Below are 12,783 nucleotides of genomic sequence, written 5' to 3' on the forward strand. Positions count from 1 at the left end.
GAGCCAAGGGGTTGGTTACCCAAAAAAGTTTGGAAACCACTTACCTACAGCTTTGAATAAAATAGGGCAGCACAGTAACATAGCGGTTAGGCAATCACTTTACAGTGCTAGAGATCACCCATTGGGGTTTGATTCCTGCTATCGTCTGTAAAGAGTTTGCATGTTCTCCCCATAACCACAGTGGTTTACTCTGGGTGTCCCAGTTTCATCCCACATTCCAGAGATATAAAGTTAGGGTTAGTGAGTTGCAGGCATGCTACCTGAGCGTCCGAAGCATGGTGACACTTGTGGGCTGCTCAACGTAATCACTGCTGATTTGATTTGATGCAAACAACGCATTTCACTATACGTTTTGATGTACATGTGACATATTAAGCTAATCCTTAAAATCATTATCTAATCATTATCACAACATTAACTGTTGAGTATTGTGTATAAATTCTGGCCAGATTTCCAGTTTAAAGTCTGCTAGATTGGCTGTTGACCATTTTGAATGCCCTGAGATTATGAAAGGTACTATTATCTATGCAAACCTTGTTCCCTTCCTCCACCCACATACTCCCAACACTTTAGGACAGTATTTGCCACATTTATCTGACATGATCAGACTACCGAGAGATACTAAGAGTTAAACACATTTGAAAGCATTTGCTCTTGCTTTGTAAATGTTTTGTAAATGTATTTCTTAACATTAAACAAATACAAAGATAGCTCTGTATCCTGTCTGTAATGCACTTACAACATAAAGATCTGTAGACTGATAGCTCAGGTTCAGTGGTCATCCAACATGGACTTCATTCATAAAGAAAACGGTGTGTATAAATTGACTCCATTAAAGTGTTATGGAACTGTACTGACTCATAGAATTAATTCAAGAACAATGCAGAATCTGTGCGGGGACAAGGGTGAAGCAAATTATGGTTGGTTCCTATTTTTCTTTTAGTATCACACTGGATAATAATCTAAAGACAACATAAATTCACACATGAAACTAACCCGTTATTCACTGTTGAAAAAAGATGGAAGGGTGGAACTGTAACGGTTTATTTGCACTTGGAATTTCCTGTTGATTCATTGTGGTTTCTGCTGCAGTGGTTTCCTTCACAATTGGGTTACAATTATATAGAATAAAGGAAATATTTCAAAAGGAAATTTCTTCTCAGAATTCCACCAAAAAAAAAGACAGCCAATAAGTAGGCCAATGTGAAAATCTTTAACTTATTCCATCTCAAAGATCTTCACTACAATAATCATTTATTTTCTGAATACATCAAAAATAATTACCACCATGATGAGGACAGGATTTTCAAAGTTACCTGTAACACAATAGAATCCTAGTGTAGTGAGTCAAACAATTTAACAATTGAAGTGATTGTTCATGCTTGTTTTCATTTCCTCTCTGTTACAGCTACTGCAAAGTATTTTTATTAGGTTTGTAAGGAAAGGTGCACAATAGTTGATTGTTATTGCCACAAATTCTTATGCTCTTGACTGTTTTATAGTGTTTCTTAACAGACAAAGCCAGTCAACGATTCCAATAGCTGGCCTATTAATTCCATCTTTGTCAAAATTCTTATTTTAATATAGTTTTAATTTCAGGGATGGAGGCAAGGATGCAAGTTTTTTTCCCAGTTAGTCACAAAGAAAGAAATATATCCTAGCTTCCATCTCTGAGTTGGACTAATTACAACATCAGGGTATACTGGTACAGTGATGGACATCACTGCAGGAGATCTCCAACATTCAACCAGCTTCAGCTGATTCATCAATGACCTGCATTCACATTAAGATCAAAAGGGGGAAATGTTCATTCAGAATTGAACAATGTTCACCTCCCTTCACAACTGATCTTATGATGCAGCTCAGGCTTTCAGGCAGCCAGGTCTGGATAATATTCAGGCTTGGCAAAGTAAATGTAGTATTCTCACCACAGAAGTGCCGGACAGGGACCACCTACAACCAGACAAGATTAATTTGCTTCCAAGTAAACATGGAATTGTGAAGGGACGAGTTCAAATTTAAACAAAGTAGCTGGGGAATTTAAGTTCAGTAAGGGTCATTGTGAACCTAAGACAGTTACTTCACAAAGAAGTTTGGTTCATCAATCCCCTTCACTGTAAGATTTTTACCTTACCTTGTCTGCCTTCTTCACCTACAGATCCACAACAGTGTGGATCACTGAAATGGCCCAGCAAGGCATTCAGTCCTAGTGCTGTGCAATTATTACCCAGTTACACCCATAACCTCTAAAAAAGATTGTTAAAACTTCTTAAATTGTGAATCTTCTTAGTAACCAAGATGGTTTAAAGTTAATACTTCCTTACAGCTGAATACATTATAACAGAGTATAAACTTGCATTGATAAAAATGGGAGAGTGACCTAACGAATCTGGACTAAATTCTTTATTTTTTCATTTACAAGTCATGGACAGTGCTAATATCTATTGTCCATTATTAATTGCACCAGAACTGAGAAGGCCAACCACAGTGATGGATCTGGACACAGAGGCCAGCTAGCATATCAGGTATTAGAAAACCAAATGATTTTATAACAAGCAGGTAGGTTTATGGTTACCAAAGCTGAGACTTTTTCAATTCTCAATTTAGTTAATTACTTGAATCAAAATTCTGCAATTGCCATGGTGGAATTTAATCAAAGGTGCAACTTTCTAGTTGTTAATACACTATTTATTAACTTAATCACAATGCTTCCGTTAATCCATAACAATACTACTGTATTTCCTTTCTCTTTTCTTTTTTTTAAGAAGTTTAAGGTTAAAGTCAGAGTGTCACTGAAGACTAACAAACTTGTACTGAAGTTTGTTCTGTTGGAAGCTATCCTGACTGGTTGCGTCGTGGTCGGTGCAGCAATTCAAATGTGCAGGAATGCAAGAAGCTGCAGAGTAGTGAACTCAATACGGTGCACCCCTCCCCACTATCAGTCACGACACACTGCCTCAGGAAGGCAACAGCATTTTCTCCAGGTGCTCCAGTTTCCTCCCATAGTCCAAAGAAATACAGGTTAGTAGGTTAATTGGTCATTGTAAGTTGCCCTGTGATTAGGCTGGAGTTAAATTGGTGGGTTGCTGGGTGGTGTGGCTCATTAGGCCAGAAGGGTCTGTTCCACTCTGTATCTCTAAATGAAATAAATCAATCAATCAACCAAGGTATTTTCTCACAACTACCATTGGGCAGGAGGTACAGTGTCTGAAGTCCGACACCACAATGCTCAAGAAAGCTACCTCCCTTCAGCCATTCAGTTCTTGAACCAACCTGCATAACCCAACCTTCACTACCCAGTTTAGCAACATAACGGCCACTTTAACCACTTTGCACTAGATTGAGTTTTGTTCTAATTCTGCTTTCTTGTAAAAATGTTTTTTTGTGAATACTCCTCATCCGATGTTATGTGCCAATGATGCCTGTTGCTCAACTTTGATGTTATTCCTTCAAAGCCTACTTCTATTGTCAAGTAACCTGCTTCCATAAAATTATGAAAGCTATCACTACATCCTCATTTAATTTTGAATTATGTATTCAAAGAACATCCTGTGACATCTGGAAAAACTGAAGCAACCTAAAGCTATAGTAGAATTATCATATGCAGTTGCTGATTATCTATTAGAGGCTAAAGTGAGCAAAACCTTGAATGAAAAATTTATTATCCGTGGATGATGTTTTGATTTATTAGAATGGAACTTGTACTCCAAGGAGAAACTGAAGTATTCCCTGGAATCTAGATGGTTAAGAGATGACTGGATTGAAATTTCCAAAAGATCGAAAGGAAACAATAGTTTGGAGAAACTAAAGGTATTTTGACTGGCTGGCTAGTGTAGAAAATGGGGGAGGGCTGAGGAATGATCTAATAATGAAGCTTTTTGAGATGTAACATTTCCATTTACAAAAGCTGGTTAAAGTTTTGAATTATTTTCCACAAACAAAAATTGAAGCTGGACACAAGTACTTAATTTTAAATCTGAGTGATTTGGTTTTGTTAACCAACTAGGTCATAGAATATGGGGCAATGATGGATACTTAAGATTCTCATGAATGGTACAGCAAACTCAAAAAGGTTTCAAAGATCTATAACAAAAAGATAGTTTGAGCCAGAATATTTGAGCAATTTTGCCTTATAATGTTGAATCTTAATTTAAAAAAAACTATTGTTAACACTAAGGAACTAAAGTATGCAACTAGTTCCCTTATCTATGGGTGGGATAGGAAGGAGCTGAATCGAAACAGTATTACCTTACTGGGCAAAAGATGCAGTGTTCTGACTAATCCATACAACACTGCCATCTGGAGGCAATACAACTACTGTCATAGTCCAGACAAAGTTTGATTCTCAAGGTCATTGAAGAACAGATTTCACTAGAAAATGGAGGACATAGCATACAGCAATAACAATTAAAATTCTGCAGTCCCATCTCGTAAAAACTGCATTTGTTTCATAAACCAATGTGAGGAACACAATCCCAGAAAGCTGATTTTAAAAATCAGACAAAATTATACTTCAGTCATTATATTTCTGTGATAAATATTGTATTGATACCAGCTGGAGATGCTTCTGAATTAGTTCTACCTGCCTTCCTTGTTCCTACTATCAGGAACTACCATCTATCTTCTACAATTCTTGTAACAGAAATTGGGAAGGGGAAGAACTTAAGTTTTCTACCTACAAATGAAGCTTGCATAATTCCAGATCCAAATCGAGAGTGGGCTTCCCGGTCTGTACATCCAAACTCACACAGTGGCTGTGTGTACCTCCCTAGAGCACATGGACTCTAATGCTATGTGAAAATGAATGTCTGGGGGATGCTAGTTCTGTTAAAAGTAAGTTTGATTTAAACAAGCCATATAAGAATGGCTAGACTAAGAAAGAAAAATACAATGACCTTTGCAACCAATAAAGTCCTTTTGAATGTAATAGCTGTTGTAAGAAATGCAATAGTGAATCCTATAAAATGATAGAAGGAAATGACTAAACTTTTCTTTTTAATACTAAGATTAATAACGGTACAGTAGCGTAGCAGTTAGCGCATCTCTTCACAACACCAATCTGGGTTCAATTCCCACCGCTGCCTGCAAGTTCTCCCCATGACCACATGTGGGTTTCCTCTGGGTTCTCCAGTCTTCTCCCACATTCCAAAGGCATATGGTTATGGTTAGTAAGTTGTGGGCATGTTACTGTATGTTGGTGCCAGAATTGTGGCAACACTTGCCCAGCACAATCCTCAGTTATTTGACTTGTCAAAGGACACATTTCACTGTGTGTTCCAATGTACGTGTGACAGACAAAGCTAGCCTTTAAAAAGTCTTTAATGGAAAGTCAGCAGAGATAACCCGAGAAAGCAATTAATCAAATGCTGGAAACATGAAACAAAAACAATTGATGGAAGGTCATGGAATGAAAAGGTTAATTCTGCTTCTCTCTCCACATAAGCTGTCTTACTTGTTGAGGACTTTTAGGGCTTTATTTCTACACATGGGATAACTTCCCTACTATTCTTGAATAAAGTGCCATAAGATATTTTATTTATAAATGAGTCAGGAGACGTGGTCATGGATAAACACTTCAACAGCATCCCTTGGAACACTTCAACGCCATCTCAGGACTGTGCTGAAATGTCAGCCTAGTTTTTTAAAAAAATCATCTTTGGAATAGGAATTGGAACAAAGCCCTTTGGTTCAGACGAAAGAATGGTATCGATAGACAAACAATAAATTCTGCAAATCTACTGATTACAGTTATGCTTACATGAGATACCACAGCCCTCTGCAATAAACATTTTGTAAAACCTTTAGCAGGAAGTATTATCTGAAAATTACAACTTTCATTGTAAAAACCTATCCATTATTAAACCAGGCTCACCACTTTGTTAATTCCACATTATTTCACCAAACAGTATCATCTGATGACAGTCATTGCAAATGATTGCTGCTATTTATTCTCTACCCAGGTATTACACTGTATACATAAGCAAGCTTATTGCAGACCTTCTTCTGCCTTGTATGACTGAACATTATGCAAGTGTGGTTTAGCCAGATTCCCTACCCCATGTGACATCACTTTCCAACCAGTTATAGAAAATTCCTCATCGATATACATGGAAACTATACTTAAAATTTCAAAGTACATCACTACATAATTCAAAGGAGTTTCTGTCATTGTACACAGTGGGAAAAACATCATGGGTTTTAACTGAAAACTGACTCAGAGCCTTTTAAAATAACAAGGAAGATGTTGTCGCCACTTGCACAGGAGCATACGAGGGGTGATTGATTAAGTTTGTGGCCTAAGGTAGAAAGAGTCAATTTTAGAAAACCTAGCACATTTATTTTTCAACGTAGTCGCCTCCTACATTTACACACTTAGTCCAGCGGTCGTGGAGCATACGGATCTTGGACCTCCAGAAAGTGTCCACAGCAGGGACAATTGATAAGTTTGTGGCCTAAGGCAGAAGGAGATGAGTTATACAGCTCTCGTTACGTGCACATGCAGTTCAACTCTTTCAGTGTTTATGCAGAAAGTCTGAAGTTAATAACTCATCAGGGATGATTGATAAGTTTGTGGCCTAAGGTAGACGATGAGTTATTAACTTCAGACTTTCTGCATAATCACTGAAAGAGTTGAACTGCACGTGCATGTAACGAGAGCTGTATAACTTATCTCCTTCTACCTTAGGCCACAAACTTATCAACCACCCCTGCTGTGGACACTTTCTGGAGGTCCAAGACCGTACACTCCATGACAGCTCAACTAAGTGTGTAAATGTAGGAGGGTACCATGTTGAAAAACAAATGTGCTAGGTTTTCTGAAATTGACTCCTTCTACCTTAGGCCACGAACTTATTGATTACTCCTTGTCTATTCATCAGTAATAAACCGCAGTCTTTCCAATAGATTTGCCAATAGAATATCAGTGTTTTGAAGCAACTATGGTTTTTAAAAATCAAAAATTTGGCACACACACACATCAGTGCCTCCTTACTGTCCATATTATTTTTCCAATAATTAGACTCTAAATTTTGCTTTCTCAATTTTACAAACTACTAGTACCATTTCCCTGGATGTACTGGAAATGGCCAATGACAAACAGTCCTAAAATCACAGCAGTATTTTTTTTTAAATATACTACATGAAAATTACCAATGATGCATATACACTATATACAGAATATACACTCTGTGACCACTTTATTAGATACACCTGCTTGTTTCTGCAAATATCTAATTAGCCAATCATGTGGCAGCAACTCAAAGCATAAAAGGACAAAACCCTTCAAGTTCAGTTATTATTCAGACCAAATATCAGCACGGGGAAGAAATGAGACTTTGACCATGGAATGATTGTTGGCACCTGACAGGGTGGTTTGAGTATCTCAGAAACTGCTGATCTCCTGGGATTTTCATGCACAACAGTTTCTAGAGTTTACAGAGAATGGTGTGGAAAAAAACAAAATAACATCCGGTGAGTGGCAGTTCTGTGTGTGAAAACATCTGGTTAATGAGATGTTAGAGGAGAATGGCCAAGCTGGTTCAAAATGACACTAACTCAAATAACCACATCAAAAGACCATCTCTGAATGTATAACACATTGAACCTTAAAGTGGATGGGCTACCGCAGCAGAAGACAACACTGGATTCCACGCCTAGCTAATAAAGTGGCCACTGAGTATATATTCCTGGCTAAATATTCAACAAACTAAATTATAAACACCGACAAGCCTATATGGCTGTTGAAACACTGATGTTAACTCTGGCAATCATACAATACAATAAATGATACATTTGTAGTTTCTGCACAAACTCCACTTACAGATAATTCATGGCATAGAAGAGGCATTTCACCCATCACTTCCAACCAGGCTAGTTACTGCCTGGGTCAAGAACCTGCCAGTAAAAGTAACCTCATCCTGTTTGACATCTAGAAAAAAAACTCACGAGGAAGGTTGGAAGGTTCTCTACTTCCACATTTGTTCCACAGATCACATGAAGCTTGCTGATATTTATCCCAATCTATTTTTAAAAGGGAGCTAATGAACTTAGAAATCTCAAGGTCACAGACAGCTGAGGAAAGTAGTCATGAGTGTAATGAGTGTGACCTACAGAACAGAGAATCTTTGTACTTTAATGGGCATGATGACACAGTCTGTTGGCATTCTAGCATGCCCTGTTTCATAAGCTGGTGGAATGCAAATCCTGTGCTTCTTTACAAATACTTTCTCATACATATTTACAGTCTATTATTGTGCCTACTAGGTTGACTGGCACAGTAGGATCTATTGTTACTGTACATTTTTTTAAACAAAGGTAATCAATAAAAAACTGTGTATAACTATACTAAAACTATCCTTTTGTTCTTATTGTAACAATAGAACAAGTAAATGCTGCAACCCCTTTCCAGTTCTGGCATTCAATTGATACCAAGGCATCTACAAAAATCAATGAAAGTAGAACTGAAATAAAACCATATAATGTTACCTGAATCTTTGGTCTATATTATTGTTATATGTCACACGTGAGTATTCAGGTCCAATGAATCTGTCAGTTACATGTCAGAATAATTAGTTTTTTGATACTATTTTTCTATTAAAAAGTAATAAAAATGGCTTGATCTGATTTTTGATTCATTGTTATACTATGATTTGTTTTACAGTAACCGATTTTTAAAATACTCATCAGAATATTCATGGTTTAAGGGTTACAACATACTTCCCAAAAAAGTGAAACCTTAAGCATCTGCCCTCTGTATTTGTTGATAATTTACTCTAACGGATTCAAATTGGGAGACCGGTAGGATGTTTGGGTAATTTCATTATAATCCCTAAAGTAAAGTAGATTAGTTTAGAACATCTTGAAAGTATAATCGGCGAGCTACAGTTATCCAGACTCCACCATTGATGGTCCCAAGCCTGGCTGTGAAAGGAGGAGAGCCGATTATAGGGTTAGCAACTCCATCCCATAAAAGCCCAGTGTTGCAGAAACGGCAACAGAAGCTCCAAAGGCCTCATTTCTGGGAGAGGCAGGATCTTTGACAGGCTTTACCAGGGGAGAATTTGGAAGACTGGCCCAGAGCCAAGGACTCCAGTGAGCTTTTGTCGGCAGGGTAAAGGGTTTAAGAAGATGATTCACCCTGTATGTTTTACCATCCACCAGGAGTCAGGGTGGTTGTGAGGCTCCACCATTATTATCACTACTGCAGGTTCAATTTTATCACAAGCAATTATCAGAGAATCAAATAGGTTCTTCTTTGCCACCATGACAAAACACAATTAAAAAAAACTTTCATTTCCATATGAACCATACATAATATTCACTGCATAGCTCAGACATGTTAAGAAACAAATTTGCCTTCAGTATTATTTGCATAAACAAATTCTTCCTTGACTTAGCGTCAAAGGTACTGTAGGTAACTACACATTTTAAACGAAAGTCAAGGGGACAGCAATTTCAGCACAGATAGAATAATACCAGTTTAACTAGACTAGCTTGATTAAGAACATTGTTAAAAAAAGCACAGTCTGATTACTGAGAGGAACAGCTCATGCCCTGACAGTTCACAGCTGCTCAATCAACTACAAGTACTGGAGGAATATTAGCAACTCAAGAGGCTTGCTGATGGTAAAGCCAAGTCCCTACTGTATCAACTAAAAGCACATTTGTCCAACAACTTTTTAAAGCCTTGCCTGATGTCAAAGCAAAGGTTTACTACCTAGGACTGCAATTAACATTGTGGAAACATCAAAGTGGCACCATCTGAACCAACATGTTTTCTGCCAATCCGTCATCTTCCGCGGTTTGTTCACGGTGTTGTAATTCCTTGCTTAATACCATTCCAAGAGCAATACAAGTACAAGAGTTATATTGCAGTTTAGGAAAGCATATGAAGAGATTGCTGAAATGTTGGTAAACTATTAATGCAATGCTTAGTTAAAAATAATCTCACTTGACCCAATTGCCCCAAAAGTACAGTAAAAAAAAAGATTCATTTGAGGTCACACTAGATGCGTTCTATTCTCCAAAACATCAGAATTTCCATATTTATTTGCAAATCTTGAAGGTTGGTCACCCCTTTCGAATCTACCTTTTAAAACTCCATTACTAATACTGGAATGTGGAGAACATAACCCTGATAAATATGCAGACTTATTGCGTGAAACAACATCATTCGTGCCTAATTAAACATAATTTTCAGTCAAATTTATACTTTGAAAACAGTAAACCTAGTTGAACAAATCTGTTTTATAAACTGCAAATAAAAATAACCAACTTATAGTCATGTCTATCATAAAACACGGTCATTAAGTGAATGATTTAAAGTGAAAAGGTTAAAATCCTCTAAAGTTCATCAACATTTTTGTGCTAATTATATATTTAATGCCATATTCAATAATGGAATCACCTAAATACATACTCTCACAGATGAAAGGAACATGTTTCTACAGATATGAAGTCACATATATGTATCATGAACACAGTACTTTAGTTGCAAACAGGCCTAAAGCACTGTATCATTTCAATCATTTGGATTCCATTCACATTTTATTGCACTTTCATGGAGGCTAGTTGTTTGGATTACCAAATCCAATTACTATAATCTCTTTGGTTACACTTTTGAAATCTCTCACACAATAATCAGTATCAGAATCTGGTTTATTACCACCAGAAATGTTAACTTAGCAGTAGCAGTACAATGCAATATGTAATATGGAAAGAATAAAGTAAATAACCAAATCAATCACAGTAAGTATATATATGCATATTAAATAGATATATAATCTAATATCGATGGTGGCATTCAGACCAGTCAGTGATTGCTCCCAATGGAGGCCACTGTTCAGACCAGGCATGAGTTCTGAGTCACGGAAGGACTGTTCGATTTTCTAAGATTTATGTGATTGGACTGTACTTTATATTGGTCTCCTTCAGTCCTTGGGCGTTTTTTTCTTGAGGCCGATTGGAGGGTGGGTGATCTGTAAATTCTTTGTTTGTGAGTATGGAGGGGGGGAATAGGGGGTTTTGATGCTACTGTTGTTGTTCTTTTTTGCAAGTAAGGGGGTTGGTTGCTTTTTTTCTCTGCAGGGGAGGGGGGCAGGATTGTATTATTGCTGTTTTTTTCCTGTGGGGAGCAGGTCAGGGATTGTTATTGTTGTGTTTTTTTCTATGGGAGGGGTGGGGGATTCTGGGGTCTGCAAGCTTTGATTCTTTTACTTTTTCATGGCTATTTCATGGCTATCTGGAGAAGACAAATACCAGAGTTGTATTGTACATGCATACTTTGACAATAAAATGTACCTTGATTAAAAATAGCACAAAACAGAAATAACATATATAAAAAATGTGAGGTAGTTTTCATGGGTTCAATGTCCATTTAGGAATCGGATGGCAGAGGGGAAGAAGCTGTTCCTGAATCGCTGAGTGTGTGCCTTCAGGCTTCTGTATCTTCTTCCCAACGATAACAACGAGAAGAGGGCATGTCTTGGGTGATGGAGGTCTTTAATAATGGACATTGCCTTTCTGAGACACCGGTACTTGAAGATGTCTTGGATACTATGGAGGCTAGTACCCAAGACGGAGCTAATTTTACAACTTTCTGTAGCTTCTTTTAAGTCCTGTGCAGTAGCCCCCCACACCAGACAGCAATGCACCCTGTCAGAATGCTCTCCACGGTACACCTATAGAAGTTTTGTGAGTATTTTAGGTGACAAATTGAATCTCTTCAAACACCAAATAAAATATAGCCACTGTTTTGCCTTCTTTATAGCTACATCAATATGTTTGATCCTCAGAGGCCTTGACACCCAGGAACTTGAAATTGCTCACTCTCTCCACTTCTGAAACTCTAAGAGGATTGGTTCATAATCCCTTGTCCTACCCTTCCTGAAGTCCACAATCAGCTCTATTGTTTTACTGGCAGTGAGTGCAAGGTTGTTCCTGCGACACCACTCAACTAGCTGGTATATCTCGCTCTTGTACACCATAGAAACCATAGAAAGTACAGCACAGAAACAGGCCTTTTGGCCCTTCTTGGCTGTGCTGAACCATTTTCTGCCTAGTCCCACTGACCTGCACACAGACCATATCCCTCCATACACCTCCCATCCATGCATCTGTCCAATTTATTCTTAAATGTTAAAAAAGAACCCGCATTTACCACCTCGTCTGGCAGCTCATTCCATACTCCCACCACTCTCTGTGTGAAGAAGCCCCCCCAATGTTCCCTTTAAACTTTTCCCCCCTCACCCTAAACCCATGTCCTCTGGTTTTTTTCTCCCCTTGCCTCGGTGGAAAAAGCCTGCTTGCATTCACTCTATCTATACCCATCATAATTTTATACCTCTATCAAATCTCCCCTCATTCTTCTACGCTCCATGGAATAAAGTCTCAACCTATTCAACCTTTCTCTGTAACTGAGTTTCTCAAGTCCCGGCAACATCCTTGTAAACCTTCTCTGCACTCTTTCAACCTTTTTTATATCCTTCCTGTAATTTGGTGACCAAAACTGAACACAATACTCCAGATTCGGCCTCACCAATGCCTTATACAACCTCATCATAACATTCCAGCTCTTATACTCAATACTTCGATTAATAAAGGCCAATGTACCAAAAGCTCTCTTTACGACCCTATCTACCTGTGACGCCACTTTTAGGGAATTTTGTATCTGTATTCCCAGATCCCTCTGTTCCACTGTACTCCTCAGTGCCTTACCATTAACCCTGTATGTTCTACGTTGGTTTGTCCTTCCAACGTGCAATACCTCACACTTGTCAGTATTAA

This window comes from Mobula hypostoma, chromosome 13, assembly GCF_963921235.1.
Source record: "Mobula hypostoma chromosome 13, sMobHyp1.1, whole genome shotgun sequence".
Taxonomy (NCBI): Eukaryota; Metazoa; Chordata; class Chondrichthyes; order Myliobatiformes; family Myliobatidae; genus Mobula; species Mobula hypostoma.